The sequence below is a fragment of the Crinia signifera genome, chromosome 5 (assembly GCF_055691185.1).
Source record: "Crinia signifera chromosome 5, ASM5569118v1, whole genome shotgun sequence".
In the NCBI taxonomy this organism is placed as follows: domain Eukaryota; kingdom Metazoa; phylum Chordata; class Amphibia; order Anura; family Myobatrachidae; genus Crinia; species Crinia signifera.
The window spans coordinates 118,318,879-118,334,474 of NC_139221.1; the positions used below are offsets into that span (position 1 = coordinate 118,318,879).

General features: G+C 46.3%; 1 protein-coding gene across 1 annotated transcript in view; it reads right to left on the reverse strand.

Annotated features, from left to right (window-relative positions):
- HIVEP1 (HIVEP zinc finger 1) overlaps positions 1-10,568 on the reverse strand; it is a 219,486-nt gene extending 208,918 nt beyond the window's left edge. The window contains exons 1-2 of the mRNA XM_083187912.1: positions 10,374-10,568; positions 3,993-4,063 (exon numbers count right to left, since the gene is read on the reverse strand). The gene's annotated coding sequence lies outside the window, so the exon portion shown is untranslated. The remainder of the gene's footprint in view (positions 1-3,992; positions 4,064-10,373) is intronic.
- Between the last annotated feature and the right edge of the window lie 5,028 nt (positions 10,569-15,596).

Consider the following 15,596-nt stretch of genomic DNA (forward strand, 5'->3'; position numbering starts at 1 on the left):
AATGGCACATCAAGTGCCAAATTGTATGTGAGCCTCCCGGGGAGCTGCCGGGCGGCTCGCAGGTAAATTGGGTCCGACTTGTCCCTAGGACAAGTCGGCCTAATGTATGGGGGCCTTAAGTGTATGGGATTGCAGAACCACTTCCCTGTAGCTGTGCAATTCTAAACCTCCAGATTACCATCATCTCAAGAGGGTTTTTCCCTGACCCTGGCAGTTTTCCTCCTCTAAAACTACCTGCGTCTTATGGTCGGGTGCGTCTTATAGAGAGAAAAATACGGTAATTAAGCCATTAAAAGTTTCTGTTATTTATGAAATGCAAAATAAAATAGCATGCAAGGATGTCAGTGTTAGTGACCTTGTTTTGCTATGACACCAAGGCTACAAGAGTTGTGCTTGTGCTGGGGGAGGTGGGGGAACAACTGCATGTTACAGTCTGACACTATGAAAGCTTTTGGCAGGGAATCAGTCATGTGATTCTGTGGTGGAGGGGGCTGTCAGGGGATCTGTCTGGCCCTGCCTACTGTCTATTAAGCTTTCCGATTACGTCATTGGGCATCCCCCTCCCTTCTGTGCACTCCTAGCATTGCTTCCTCTAACCTGATGCTCTGGCAAAGGGGCCTATAGAGGGGGGATTTCAAGGGTCACACAAATCATGTTTTAGTTTAAAATGAGTTTCATTTTGTGAAATTTAATCACAATATAACAAATATTTAACAGACTTATGAGGCTATACAGATGGACTGGGAACAGAGTGCAAAAGAACATTTATATCAAAGGTTCAAGGTCCCCCTCCCCCTCTCCCTATTTTCGCAACACATGCAAACGACTACAGGGTCATTCCGTGGTAACAAATTATACATTTCGACAAAACAGATCATGTGAAATCTTTTTTTTTTTTTTGTATGCGCAAAGTAAATGTTTGTGTGGTACATAATATGCTTTAATTTTGATGCAAAGCTTGTCATGAAAAATGGTAACAATCGTTATATGAAGAGGACATTTTCATGGAATGACCCTACAATGCACTTGTACATTGATGAAAATTAGGAGTGGGAAAGCAAATATTTACTTTTAGCAGAAACTATCAGCAAGTAGAGATGGCCCTGGACACTAAAAACAGTCCTCAGCTCTAAACTTACCCAGCATATACCACTGTATGGTTATGTCATATTAGATCTACAATGTCTAGGTCTATAGTCAAAAGGTCGACCACTATTGGTTGACAGGGTCAAAAGGTCGATAGTCAAGGTCAACAGGTCGGCATTAGTTTTTCATGGTTTTTGGTGTCTATGACAACATAGGTATGGACACCATCTAAGTGTACCGCGTCCACTCCCCATGCTTCGGGCACGGTGGCTCGCTGCGCTCGGCACACTATTGTATTCTGCCACCACACCGTAGTGAATTGTAGGGTATGAAATACCACCTGTCGGCACGTCGGATCAAAAAAAAATTAAAAAACTCATGTCGACCTTTTTCATGTAGCCATTTTCCATGTCGACATTCTGACTGTCAGCCTTTTGACCATGTTGATCTTTTAACTGTTGACATTTTTACCATGTATAGATCTAATGACTGAATACCCCACTGTATACAGGCCCAAACTGCAGCTTTACTGATAGCAATTACCTGTAAGAGTTGCACGCATTAACGATATATATCTGTAAACCATCCAAGTCACATTGCGTTTACACCAATGTACCTTAGTGATTATGATAGGCTTACTGCTCCCAAAATCCCAAAGCAGAGCAGCAAGTCACAAGGTGTCTCCCAACTGACCCCCGTGGATGGGACAGCAGGAAAGTCCCCCAAAAATTGGACTGCCACAGTTTGAACAGTTGGAAAATACATATAATCTACTAAAAGACTGGCGTGGATAACACTTAGGGATAAATGTACTCATAGGTTTTGTTTTTTAAGCTGCCTGCTAGTCTGTAGTTTTGGTCACTGGATCAAAGGTGCATTTATATGCAAATTAAAAACACACCTGATTATGCAATCAATATTATTGCCCCTTTAAAACCCACACATCCTAAAGCTAGGGGTGTAAAAAAAGTGGATGGAGATAAATTGTCAACCAACCAGCTCCTGTAATTTTTTCAAACAAAGCACATAACATGGTAGTGAGGATCTGGTTGGTTGGTACTTTATTTTTGGCCACTTTATCTCCCTCCAATGATTAGTAAATAGACCCCTTAATTATTATCTTGATTTAGCACCCAATTCATAGTGGAACATAAACCCGATTCTTCCACAGTTCAGCGAGCATTTGGAGGAGGTAAAGAGGAAATGCTGTGACGGCTCAGTCATCTTTTTCCTGCGGTCATGGGGCCCAGAATCAGATGGTTGGAGGAGCTATTGCTGCAAGTCCTTTTATGGAAGCAGCGGTGATAGCTCTAAAATGGTAACACAACAGGTGAAGTCACCCCTCTAGAATGCATTACTGATCAGAGCTACAAATCCTAGGATGCAGCATCAGCTGCATTGTCTGGCTGTGTCACCCATTGTGTAGTTAAGCTGTCCTCCACAGGTCTGAGCAAGAGACCAGGAGATGTCCAATCCATGAACAGAGATCCTGGCCTCTTCCTTCCCCAATGACAGAAAAATGGCTCCATTTTGAGGCTTCACCAAACAGCATCAGACTATTAATTGCTGATAGTGGATGTAGTACAGCAACAGACTGTCGCAGACCCGTACTACCGACGCACAAAGTGTAGAACATTGGTACTTTGTGGAATCCACCAAAAGAAAATGGGGACCTGGATCAATTAATTAATAATTGACTAATATGCAGCATTTCATTTGTATGCAGCCACTGGGATTTGAAAAATCATTTTAAAAAAAATCTTGCTATATGATGTATACTTTCATACACTCATTGAGTACAACTAGGCAACTGTTTAGGGCAGTACGGACGGTGTAATGGTTAGCATTACTGCCTCACAGCACTGAGGTCATGGGTTCAATACCCACCATGGCCCTAACTGTGCGGAGTTTGTATATTCTCCCCGTACTTGCGTGGGTTTCCTCCGGGTACTCCGGTTTCCTCCCACAATCCAAAAATATACTGCTAGGCTAATTTGGCTCCTAACAAAATTAACCCTAGAATGTCTGTGTGTGCGTGTACATGTGGTAGGGAATATAGATTGTAAGCTCCACTGGGGCAGGGACTGATGTGAATGGTCAAAATATTCTCTGTAAAGCGCTGCGGAATCTGTGTGCGCTATATAAGAAACTGCTAATAAATAAATAATAAATAAACTGTTTATTCATTTGCATACATCTCTGTGACAACATAACATGATTTAAAAAAAATAAAAATATGAGGGGACAAATTTGCTGCACTAGAAAGCTAATGTGCCCTACACACATAGCGATGTGTATAGGGCTTCCTAGCTATGCTAGGTCAGGCAGTGCTGTGCCACTGTCGCTCAGCAAACAGCGCTGACAGCTTATACACAGAGCGAGCTGACAGCGCCAGTGCAACCAGTGCAATCTGGGCCAGCAACAGCGACGCGCATTACTGTCGCTATAGCCCCTACATCCACACCTATGTAGGGGCATATTAAGGCATTTTCTAAGCAATTTAGCTTAGTAAATACCTTAGTCTCGGCATGTGTGTAAGCTCCATAAGAGCTCATGCAGGTGATGTCTTTTGAGCAATGTTAGCACCTTCGCACTCCTCACATTCTAGAAGAATTTAGTAGTCTGTGCAAATGGCAAACATGAATATAAGTTGTAAACTCACTAAAACCAAAAAACCCACATATATAATTTTTTATTATAAATTTACATACATACATGTATACATATATATTATTTTTTATTTTTTTTAAACCAACAACGCATTGGATTACACGGTCAGAAGTATGACAACCAAGTCCCTAATTTGCAAAGACTTTTGTAGATTTGTAAATAATTTTTAAATTCCCTAGTCTGTATATAATACATTCTCCGATAGATTGAAAGCTTAAGAGCAAGGGCACACTTACCACTCCGCCTGTCTGTTAATACCCAGCCTTGTCCGTTTAGTTCCCAACTGTGCAGTACAAATATGCTGGAGCTATAGAAATAAAATAAATCATTTCTCACTAATAGTGTTTGTTATGTGGAGTGCAAAGAAGCAAAGGTGTTAAAATATAAAAATAGTCAATGTTTAGTAAACATGACTGGATTCACTAAAGACTGTACAAATACACCTGTCCATTAGCAAAGTTCCCCAGTAAATTATTATTTATAAAAGTAACTTGCTGCATTTTGTACACAAGAATCACAAGACTGGCTTCTTTACTAGCTGAAAATTTTGTACTTGCAGTACTGCTGTATGCTATACTTACCACTGCAAAAACCTGCGAGACTGGCACTAAAATAGTTCAAGTGCTGCTGTTTCAATCAGCAGCAGCGGCGGTGGCAACTCGCACCCTTCGCAGGTAATTGGACTGACACTTATATATGGATGCTTTGCCCAACCCAGAATGTGGTCAGCATGGATGTCCTTTTCTGACACTTGAGCCACTTCAGCTTCATCTCCAGGGAAAGTTTTGGTACTTGTGTAGTTTGGCGGCGCCCATCGCATCGCATACCATAAGGCATACGATGGTATGCGATGCGACGCGATATTGCGCGATATTGTACAATGCCATACAATTTTAAAATTGTATGACATTGTATATGGCATACAATGCGATGCGATGCGATAAAACATTGTATAAGCACCCTAATGGATGTATTTTGGCGGCGCCCCCGATCTCCATCGCACGATGTTTTAATCGCATGCCATGCACCCGATGGCATGCGATGCGACGCGATTTTTGCCCCCTATGCGATGAAAGATTGTATAAGCACCCTAAAGGGTGCTTTTAAGCACCCTAATGGGTGCTTACAATGTTAAATGCACCCCCACGCCACCCCCCCACTATAAACGTGAACCCGAAGCGTGGCGAGCGCAGCGAGGCCGCGAGGGGCGGCGGTACGTGTCCTCTGACCTTTTCATACCCCCACTATCCACGTCGGTGTGGAGTTGAGAACAGAAAGTGTGGCGAGCGCAGCGAGCCACCGAGCCCGAAGCGTGGCGAGCGCAGCGAGCCCCGCGAGGGGACGCGGATACCTGTGAAGGCCGCGAGGGGACTCCGATACCTGTGAAGGTATCCGCGTCCGCTCGCCACGCTTCGGGCTCGGTGGCTCGCTGCGCTCGACACACTTTCTATTCTCAACGCCACGCCGACGTGAATAGTGGGGGTATGAAAAAGTCGGAGGACGCGTACCGCCGCCGCTCGCCACGCTTCGGGTTCACGTTAATAGTGGGGGGGGGGTGGCGTGGGGGTGCATTTAACATTGTAAGCACCCATTAGGGTGCTTAAAAGCACCCTTTAGGGTGCTTATACAATCTTTCATCGTATAGGGAGCAAAAATCGCATGGCATGGCATGGGATGCGAAACAATACGATTAAAACATCGTGCGATGGAAATCGGGGGCGCCGCTAAAATACACAAGTACCAAAGTTTTTCCTGGCAGAGGTGTGCAAAGGCAAACTAGCATCTAAATTGTACTCAAAATTATGGGTGGGGTAGAGACACGGTAAAGCACTGTGTGCATTTTTGTGTACATTTTTAACAAAAGTAAACAAATTGTGGAGATGCATTGTAGGTGTTCGCTTCGGTACTTGTTTCCTAGCACGGCGCCCTTAACTTAAGGTATGCGATGGATGTGACCGACGCGATTTCAGGGCTATTTTTAGCCTTTTCCCTGACAATTAAAAAATCGCGTCCATCGCATGCCTTAAGTTAAGGCATGCGATGGACGCGATTTTACATAGGGAACAATGTTAAACGCCACCCCACGATGAATGCCAACCCGAAGCGTGGCGAGCGCAGTGAGGCCGCGAGGGGCGGCGCTACACGTCCTTCAACCTTTTCATACTCCCACTATCCACGTCGGCGTGGAGTCGATTTTATAATGTGGTGAGCGCAGCGAGCCACCGAGCCCCGCGAGGGGACGCGTAATACCTGTGAAGTAATTCGCGTCCGCTTGCCACGCTTCGGGCTCGGTGGCTCGCTGCGCTCGCCACACTATATAAAATCAACTCCACGCCGATGTGGATAGTGGGGGTATGAAAAGGTCGGAGGACGCGTACCGCCGCCGCTCGCCACGCTTCGGGTTGGCGTTCATCGTGGGGTGGCGTTAACAATAGGGGGGCATTTGACCCATCAGGGTGGGTATACAATGAAAATTGGGGTCTGGGGGGCATTTAACATTGGGCCCAATGTTATATCGGGTCTCAGGGACCATTTTACATTGGTTCCGATGTAAAAATCGCATCAATCGCATCGCATGCAATTTGGTTGCATGCGATGGACTCGATTTTTTAGGACCCGATGGAAACAATCAAAATCGCAGGCGCTGTGCTAGGAAACAAGTACCTTCGCTTCTTTATACACAATGCTCTTTTAAATGTTATGTTGTGAATGAACTAGTTATCCCCTTAACACCCTCCCATCATTAATCAATGTCTTGTTGAGCTAATGTTTAATGACACAAGAAACAGTTTGAAGTTCTGTAGAGCTTTCTTGTAACTAGCCTGGGACCAAGCATGTCATGGTTCCAGAAATAATTATAAACAGCCCATCAAAAGGGGTTAACAAAGTCTTCTACAACACTTCTATAGCACCTACTGTACATGTTCTGATTATCTCTCTCTAGCTGGCATTCAGGCTAGCATTATATGTCCCAAAAGCGGAGTACACACTAAACAACTTTTTGAATGTTTTGGATGATTCATAAGGATTGGAAGAACAAAACATTTAAATAAGCTACTGAGTATTTCACGATGTTGCTGACAACATCCTTCGTTGGCCCTGCATGCAGGAAGACATCAATAGCAAGGGCCATGAGGTTGAAATACAGCATGCCCACTGCTGGCTTTAGCAAGTGTTTATACAATTGCTGATGCCAGTTCCCCCTGCCAGGTCCCATTGACTGATGTCGCTGGGTACACACATTATGTAGTGCAGTGGTTCTCAACCTGTGGGTCACAAGCCCAAAGTGGGTCGTGGCCATCTCAGCATATATTCAAGGCTCCATGTCGCCGACTATCAGGCTGATGACTCCTCTGATCTTTCAGCCAGTGATCCATGTAGTCTAGAAAATCAGTTGAATTGTGTGTTACTACTGGTTTACAGGTTCGAGGAGTCATCCGGCAGCTCCACCCACACTCTAATGCTCTTCCTCTCCTGTCCTACCAAGCTTCAGCTGTTGTCGCTGCCACTGCCTTTAGCAGGCTGAACTGCTGGCATCATGTACAGGTGGAGGGGGAACATGGCTGGCAACGAGGGCACTTATGGTTCTGGGGCTTCTGTGCTGACTTTATGGTGTCTATGGAGGTGGAAAACAGGGAGAAACTTAATAAGTAGTCACCCACTGCCACCCCTATTGCAATCATTTCACTTGATTTGTACCTCTGCAATGTAATTGTGGGGATACGGTCTTTAGGTCGGCAAGCATTGGGTCAACATGCAGAAGGGTCGACATGGGTCTACGTTGAAGGGTCATTAGGTCGACACAACCATTAGGTCATCAAAAGGTCAACATGGGGTTGAACTAGACCACTCAGACCCTACCGCGCATGTGCAGATCTCTAGACAAATGGTGTGGCTGCAGCTTTTCTGGGATTTCAGCAGTGCGGAGGCTGGCGTTGCAGGACTCTGGAGGGTAATTTTTTTTTTTTTAATGGGGGCAGCACCCATACTGCACCCATTATAAATACACCCCTTGCAGGGGTGCTTTGAGTTGGAAGTCTAACACCAATTCATATTATTTATGATCACTATAATAGGCAAAACCACTATTTGTAACTTCCAATACTAAAATATGGGGGGGGGGGGGCAGCAAATTATGTCCCTCAGAATCTTTCAATGGAAACTTTTGGCATAGACTTCTGCATGCGGTACTTTGACATATAATTTGTTGCATGTAACCCGGTCTGCTGCGCACAGGACCGCGTATCAGACCCGATGGGATGGCAAACATCTGATTTGGGACGATTTCACTCGGCCTGATCTGTCAGAATCGGGCGAGATCTGTCCCAAATTAGACTAGTGTATGGGGGCTTTAGGGGCATCATGCTGTAAAAATAACTGATACTCTAGCGCAGGGGTCCTCAAACTATTTGCTCTGGGACCCCAACAAACAATAAAAATAAGGGATCCCAAAAAGCTCATCACATCACATGTGTAGGCAGCAGACAGCACATACATGGCAGCATTGAGGAGGAACTCAATGATGTGAGGAGTCTAAAATAACCGACAATTCAACAGATTTTTCAGACTCCTTGAACCACTGGCTGAGATTAGAAAAGTCATCAGCCTGATGGTCAGCAACATGGAGTTGTGACCCCATGCTGAGAAGCGTGGGACCCACTTTGGGGTCAGGACCCACAGTTTGAGAACTGCTGCTCTAGCGCTATGATTGAAAAAAGCATACCTCCACACTGTCCCATATTTCGCGGGACCCTCCCGGTTTTGGGGGGCAGTTGAGAGTCCCCCTAGCCCAGGCTTTCCCAACCACGGTCCTCAAGGCACACCAACAGTGCAGGTTTTAGTGATATCCAGGCTTCAGCACAGATGGTTTAATCAGAATCACTCAGGTACTAATTAAGTCACCTGTGCTCAAGCCTGGATATCTACAAAACCTGCACTGTTGGTGTGCCTTAAGGACCGTGGTTGGGAAAGCCTGCCCTAGCCTGAAGGGAATAGACGATGTGTGCATGTGCATGGCATCTATTCAGCCGAGCAGAGGGGGGGAAATGGGGGTGTGGCCAGACTGTGGCTCATTTGCATAGGCCACACCTGCAGTTCTTTGCACCTCGCCCGTGTCCTTCTTCAGGCAGGGGTTAAAAAGTTGGTATGAAAAAGTGGTACTTGTTTCCTAGCACAACGCCAGCGATAAAAATTGTATCCATCGGGACCCCCTGAAATTGCGTCGATCGCATCGCATGCAACCAAATCTTATGCGATGGACACGATTTTTACATTGGAATCAATGTAAAATGGTCCCTGAGACCCAAATTTACATTGGGCCCAATGTTAAATGGCCCTCAGACCCCAATTTTTATTGTTTCCCATCCCTGATGGGTCAAATGCCCCCCCCCATTGTTAACGCCACCCCACGATGAACGCCAACCCGAAGCGTGGCGAGCGCAGTGAGAATGCGAGGGGCGGCGGTACGCATCCTCCGACCTTTTCATACCCCCACTATCCACGTCGGCGTGGAGTTGATTTTATATAGTGTGGCGAGCGCAGCAAGCCCCGCACATTACTTCACAGGTATTACGCGTCCGCTCGCCACACTATATAAAATCAACTCCACACTGACGTGGATAGTGGGGGTATGAAAAGGTCGGAGGACACGTACCGCTGTGCTCGCCACGCTTCGGGTTGCCGTTCATCGTGGTGTGGCGTTAACAATGGGGGGGCATTTGTCATGTAAAATACCCATAAGGGTGGGTATACAATGAAAAATCGGGTCCATTGGCCCATTTAACATTGTTCCCTATGTAAAATGGTGTCCATCGTATCGGTCGCATCGCATGCCTTAACGATTTTTTAATTGTCGGGGAAAAGGCTAAAATAGCCCTAAAATCGCGTCGGTCGCGTCCATCGCATACCTTAACTTAAGGTATGCGATCACCTACAACGGGCGCCGTGCTAGGAAACAAGTACCGAAAAAGTTTTGGAACCACTGCTCTAGTTTGATCCTTAAAAAGTACAAAAAAAGTTTATTCATTAAAGGGGATAATGTGGTCTCCACAGACAGGTCCTATAATTATAATGCAGGAGCTGAAAGAAAATATTTTTTCAGCCCAAGCCTTGGCAAATTGGGGAAAATACAGAATATCAGTTGGACATGGGCAGTTTATCAGCAGGTCCGAAGTGCAATCGGTCCTGGTTTTACACAGATCTGAAACTTTCCTTTGCAGGGTGCATAATTGGGCTGCTCGCTCCTGTCACTGCAAACATCGCCTGTGGGTAGACGTACGTCGGAAATCCCCTGCTGGGCACTGACTCCGTTGCTCCCGCCCTCTCAGCCCTGCTACATATCCTCTTTAGGGCAGCAGCAGGAGATCCCGGAGGTTCCTCTCCGACCATGCAGCAATGTCCCCGTCGCAGCTGCGCTCTGTCCTTGCGCCGCTATTATTCCGGGCAGCCAGTACGTGACAGGCCGTCCCCGCAGCAGTCAGTGCACGGGACAGCCAGCTGCAGCGCTGGTTGCGGAGGAGCACGTGTCCCCGGTGTGGCAGAGAATGGGTTACAGCATGGAGCCCACATTTTAGGCTTTGAGCGCAGGACAAAGAAAGATACCAATAGGAAACACTCACCGAGACTTGCATGGTGTCCCGGGGCGGACCTCAGGGTGACGGGACCTCAGGGAGAGGGCTATCGCCCTCTCCTCATTGCGTTTATTCTCCTTATTTACTTCTACGCTGTCTGATCTCTGAGAGGAAGGAGCAGCGGGCGCTCACTCACTGCTGCCGCCGGGGGATTGCATGGGGTGGAGCAAGGGCAGGAACTCCCCTGTCCGCCGCATCACAGTTGCAGTGCACTGCCTGCTGAGGAATCCCCTCTCAGTCTCTGCGCCTTTGTAGTATGGCTGTCCGTATCTGTTACTTAGAAATACATATACACAGTCCTGATAAACCCTAGAGGTTTTGCACCCATCATTCACCAGGTCGCTAATAATTGTTACATAGACCCCTGCCCTCCCTTTCGCTAACATATCCCACCAATCATGGGTGGTAAATCACTGCAACCACAATACACAAAGGTATCATTCCCCATACTCTACTGCAAGTTGTGGTAGACTCATGATTTTTAGTGTACTCTGGAAGAGTAGGCAGCTCTACTACACCCACTCATGACCCACCTCCTAGTGAAGTGGTCAGGATGGGCATGTAGGGATACGGTCGCTAGGTCAACATTATGAAGGTCGACATAGCTAAGGTTGACAGGAACAAGGTCGACACAAGCATTAGATCAACAATAGGAAGCTCGACAGTCAAAGGTCATACCGTTGACCCTGTGGCCCATACCCAAGCATATAATCATCAGAAGCACAGCACCATATAAAGGGGGCACGGCTAAATTATATGAATCATGTCATTTTAGCAGCCCTGCCTCTTTCACGCTAACCCAAATGACAGCATTTTTTATTTTTTTTTTAAGAATGGGGAGATAAGAGAATGCTTAAAGGCAGAGCCTGATGACAGGGAGAGATTGAGGTGGTGGGCAAGATGGATATGCGCAGAGGTGCTTTAACGCCGCACTAGTGCACAGAGCCTTTTGGAGCCCTGTCCCTGCATCCTGCCAATAGGTTCGCATTTTACAATGTGATCCTGGGTGATAATATTCCGACCAGATCGCATTGAAAATGCAAACCTTGATAAATGGGCCCCTTAGACTCTACTGCGCAGCAGTGGCGGATTCAGGGGGGGGGGCACCCGAGCACGTGCCCCCCTGTCATTTAATTTTGTAGCTGAGGACCAGGGCTTTCCAACGAGCCCAGCCCCGTGTCTCTAGCCCCCCGGGAACCAGAGATATCGCCTGGCAAAGCTGTAACGTTTTTTCCCCATAGGATAATATGGGACCCGTCAATTCCGACCCCCACCCGGTTCCGACGGCTGCCAGTTCCCCCCCTGGCATCACAGAAGCTTGTGATTGATCTTATTCAATTCCAAATCGCTGGGCCTTCAATATGATACCAGGCTGGTCCATATCGGTCAATCGGTTCCAGAGATATTACGTGTAAACTAATTTTTTTATTTTTGAAATGTAATTTCATGGCTGTTCTTGTTCTTTGAGGGCAGATTACTCTGGAACCAAACGTTCCAGTTTCACTGGACCAAAATCATTCAAAGCCCACTCAAAAGTTCTTCAATATAATACTTGTCTCATGTAAATGGATCAGTTGGTTCCGAAGATATAGCCGGTTAAATAAGATAACTGGTTAAAGGGGGGGGGGGGGTGGTTTTCTCTCCCCTTCACACCAGAAAATGCAGGGACTAGGCTGGTGTAAAAGGGGCCAACCTGGGAATGCATTTTCTGGTGTGAAAGGGGTATTATTTCAAATAGCCGGGACCTGCAGTGCCCTGAATACAGCCAGGCTCTGCCACTGTCAGTGGCTATCACTTCTGCCTGGCGGTTGGCCCCCATTTACCGCGAGCATGTATTCCCTTGGCAATGAGCATGTAATCCCACATGGCAATAAGCATGGAACCTCTGGCAATGAGCATGGAACCCTTGGCAATGAGCATGTAGATCAGGGTTGCCGACTTTATTATTCTCCTCTCCGGGAGAAGCCCGGAGAGGAGAGTTTCAGCAGCTGCTCAGGGGGCGGGGCTTAAGAGTGACATCACTAAGCCCCGCCCACATGATGGTAAAACCCCGAATTCACGGATCTCAGTGGAGGGGGCGGGGCTAAAATGACGCGATTGTGCCGTTTTAGCTCCGCCCCCTCCTCTGAGACCCGAGGATTGCGGCATATTAATGCCGCAATCCGGGGGACAGCGGGGGTCCCCCCTGAATCCGGGAGGGTTGTCCACCCTTCCGGGGGGCCGGGAGGGGGTCCCGATTTTCGGGAGACTCCCGGAAATTCCGGGAGGGTCGGCAACCCTGATGTAGATAAGCAGCACTTATGTAGCATAATTTTTAATAGGCATTATGGTGTTTGACATAATACATAATGGACATAATGGCGTGTAACTTAACGTGTAATGGACATTATGGTGTAAATGTTTAATGCGCGCCTTTGGTGGACAATGTTCCTGTTTATGAAACGTATTGTGAATTTTGGCTTAATCTGTGTGGCATTATTTGAATTTTGTCTCAATCCGTGTGGCATTATGTGAATTTTGGCTCAATATGTGTGGCATTATGTGAATTTTGTCTCAATCCGTGTGGCATTATGTGAATTTTGGCTCAATCCATGTGGCATTATGTGAATTTTGACACAATCCATATGGCACTATGTTTATTTTGGCTCAATCCATTTGGCATTATGTGAATTTTGGCTCAATCCGTGTGTTATTATGTAAACTTTGGCTCAATCCGTGTGGCATTCTGTGAATTTTGACACAATCCATGTGGCACTATTTGAATTTTGGCTCAATTCATGTGGCATTATGTGAATTTTGGCTCAATCCATGTGGCTTGATGTTAATTTTGACAGAATCCATGTGGCATTATTTGAATTTTGGCTCAATCCATTTGGCATCATGTGTAAGGGGCAAGTATAATGGGGTCTAGTATTTTGTTGCATAATGTGTAGAAGTTGTATATGGTGTTGTACACTACACTCAAGGACACGCCCCCTGTTGAGTGGCCACACCCCATTTTCCGGAGCACGCCTTCGGCGCGCGCACAACTACGTCCTTCACTTTTGTCGCCATGGTGGGCCTGCGTACTTTAAATGCCAGGGCCTATTTTTAATCCCATTCCCACCCTCTCTCTGCCACTCTCTTAGCATGTACACTGGCGCCACTAACACCGCCCCTCCCCCACCTAAACCCTCTTTTATCATGGTGCCCCCCCTGTCATTTTATCCTGGATCCGCCCCTGCTGCGCAGAACTCATAAAAAATGGCGCCTCTGCTATTTTTGGAGCGATTCCAGCAGTCAAAAGGTTGACTGCTATTGGGCGACAGGCAGAAGGTCGAGACATGAAAAAGGTTGACATGGTGAAAAGGTCGGCATGTAAAAAGATCAACATGAGTTTTTAATGATTAAAAAAAAAAACTGACTTGTTCATATAATAGTGGCTGAGTGCAACGAGGCACTGTGCCTGAAGTTTGGCGAGCCATGTGAGGAGACGCGGTACACTAATACAGTGTCCATGTCAACATAGACACAAAAAAATATGAAAAACTAATGCCGATCTTTTCCTATGTTGACCTTTTCACCATGTCGACATAATGCATGTTAACCTTTTTCATGCTTGTCGACCAATAGGGGTCGACCTATTAACACTGCCGACCTATTGATCCACACCCGGCAAGAAGGGAGCAGGCAGAGGAGTATGGAGGGTATAGGGTCAGATGGGGAGGTAGAGGGGCTTTCAGAGTGACGGGCTATGACTTTCTCAACAGATATCTCTCTACAAAACATTGGTTAGACCTCACCTCGAATACGGAGTACAGTTCTGGGCCCCATACTATAAAAAGGACATCATAGAATTAGAAAAAATCCAAAGAAGAGCAACAAAGCTTATTAGGGGAATGGAGAATTTAAGCTACGAGGAGAGATTGAGCAATTTGGGACTATTTACACTAGAGAAGAGACATTTAAGGGGGGACATGCTCAACATGTACAAATATATCAGGGGCCAATATAAGGAACTGGCAAACACGCTTTTTTTCTGCTAGAAAGGAATCTAGGACGAGAGGGCACGAGTTTAAATTAGAAGAAAAAAGATTTTGTTCATCTAGAAGAAAAAATTTATTTACGGTCAGAGCAGTCAAGCTTTGGAACTCTCTTCCTGGAGAAGTGGTGTCAGCAGACACTATAAATACATTTAAAATAAGGTTGGATAAACATTTATTGGTTAAAAACATCCATGGGTACAAATAAGAAACATAATCTGTCTTTAAAATAGGGGTGGTAAGAGAAAGGAGTAGGTTTGTTGTTGATGGTGTAGTAGTATGTGATATCCTGACCTATTGAGTCAGTTATAGATGTGAAGTTATCGCAAAATCAGTGGAAAGATTGAGGTGGGAAGAAGAGGTGTGGGTGGGCAGAGGAGGAAATTCATAGTGGCAAAGAGGCATTGGGGGGTTGAAGACTGGGAGGAGATGCGGTTAGCGAAGTATAACTGTTTAGCGAGGGAAAGGGCTGCACTGAAGAATGAGAGTATAAGTGTAAAATGGAGGACGTCTGCCTTAAGGGACTTACAGAGTGCGATGTGACTATATAGTCTATATAGAGAGAAAACATTGTACAGATGGAGCAGCAATCACCCAGCCTGCTCCATCACCAGATCTCCTGTGCTGGTGCAGGCTGGCGGATGACAGCTACATATGATGGGGACACGCAAGCATCTCACATGCTCGTGTGTCCCCGTCAGCAAGGCGGCGGGGAGCGGCTTCCCTGCCCATCTCCGCTTCAGGGGGACGTGCAGGGGAACCGGGGCAGAGCCAGGTGGAGGGCCGCTACAGTCTCCAACAGAACGGGGCGCGCATTCCCTTCTGACCTCTGGTGGCGATTGGCATTACAGTCGCCAGGAGCAGCTCAAATGAGAGCTGCTCCATCTGTACATATCTTATCATTTGTATACAGCTTGTAATGCCGATGTGCACCACAGCAGGGTCTGTATGGCAGTTTAAAAAAACTGTGCAGGCTCAATTTTGACAAGAAACTGTAGAACCTACAGTATTTCTAGTATAGTCAAAAATCGTCAATAGCCAAAATCACACCGTATGTATAGTCCATATCGGTGGTTCTGGGCTTCGTGGAGTTCAAGAGAAATTACAAAAATTGTCCATAGCCAAAATAATTAGTATGCACCTTCAGAGCATGATTTCCACTGACGCTTGGCAGTACATGAGCGTTTTT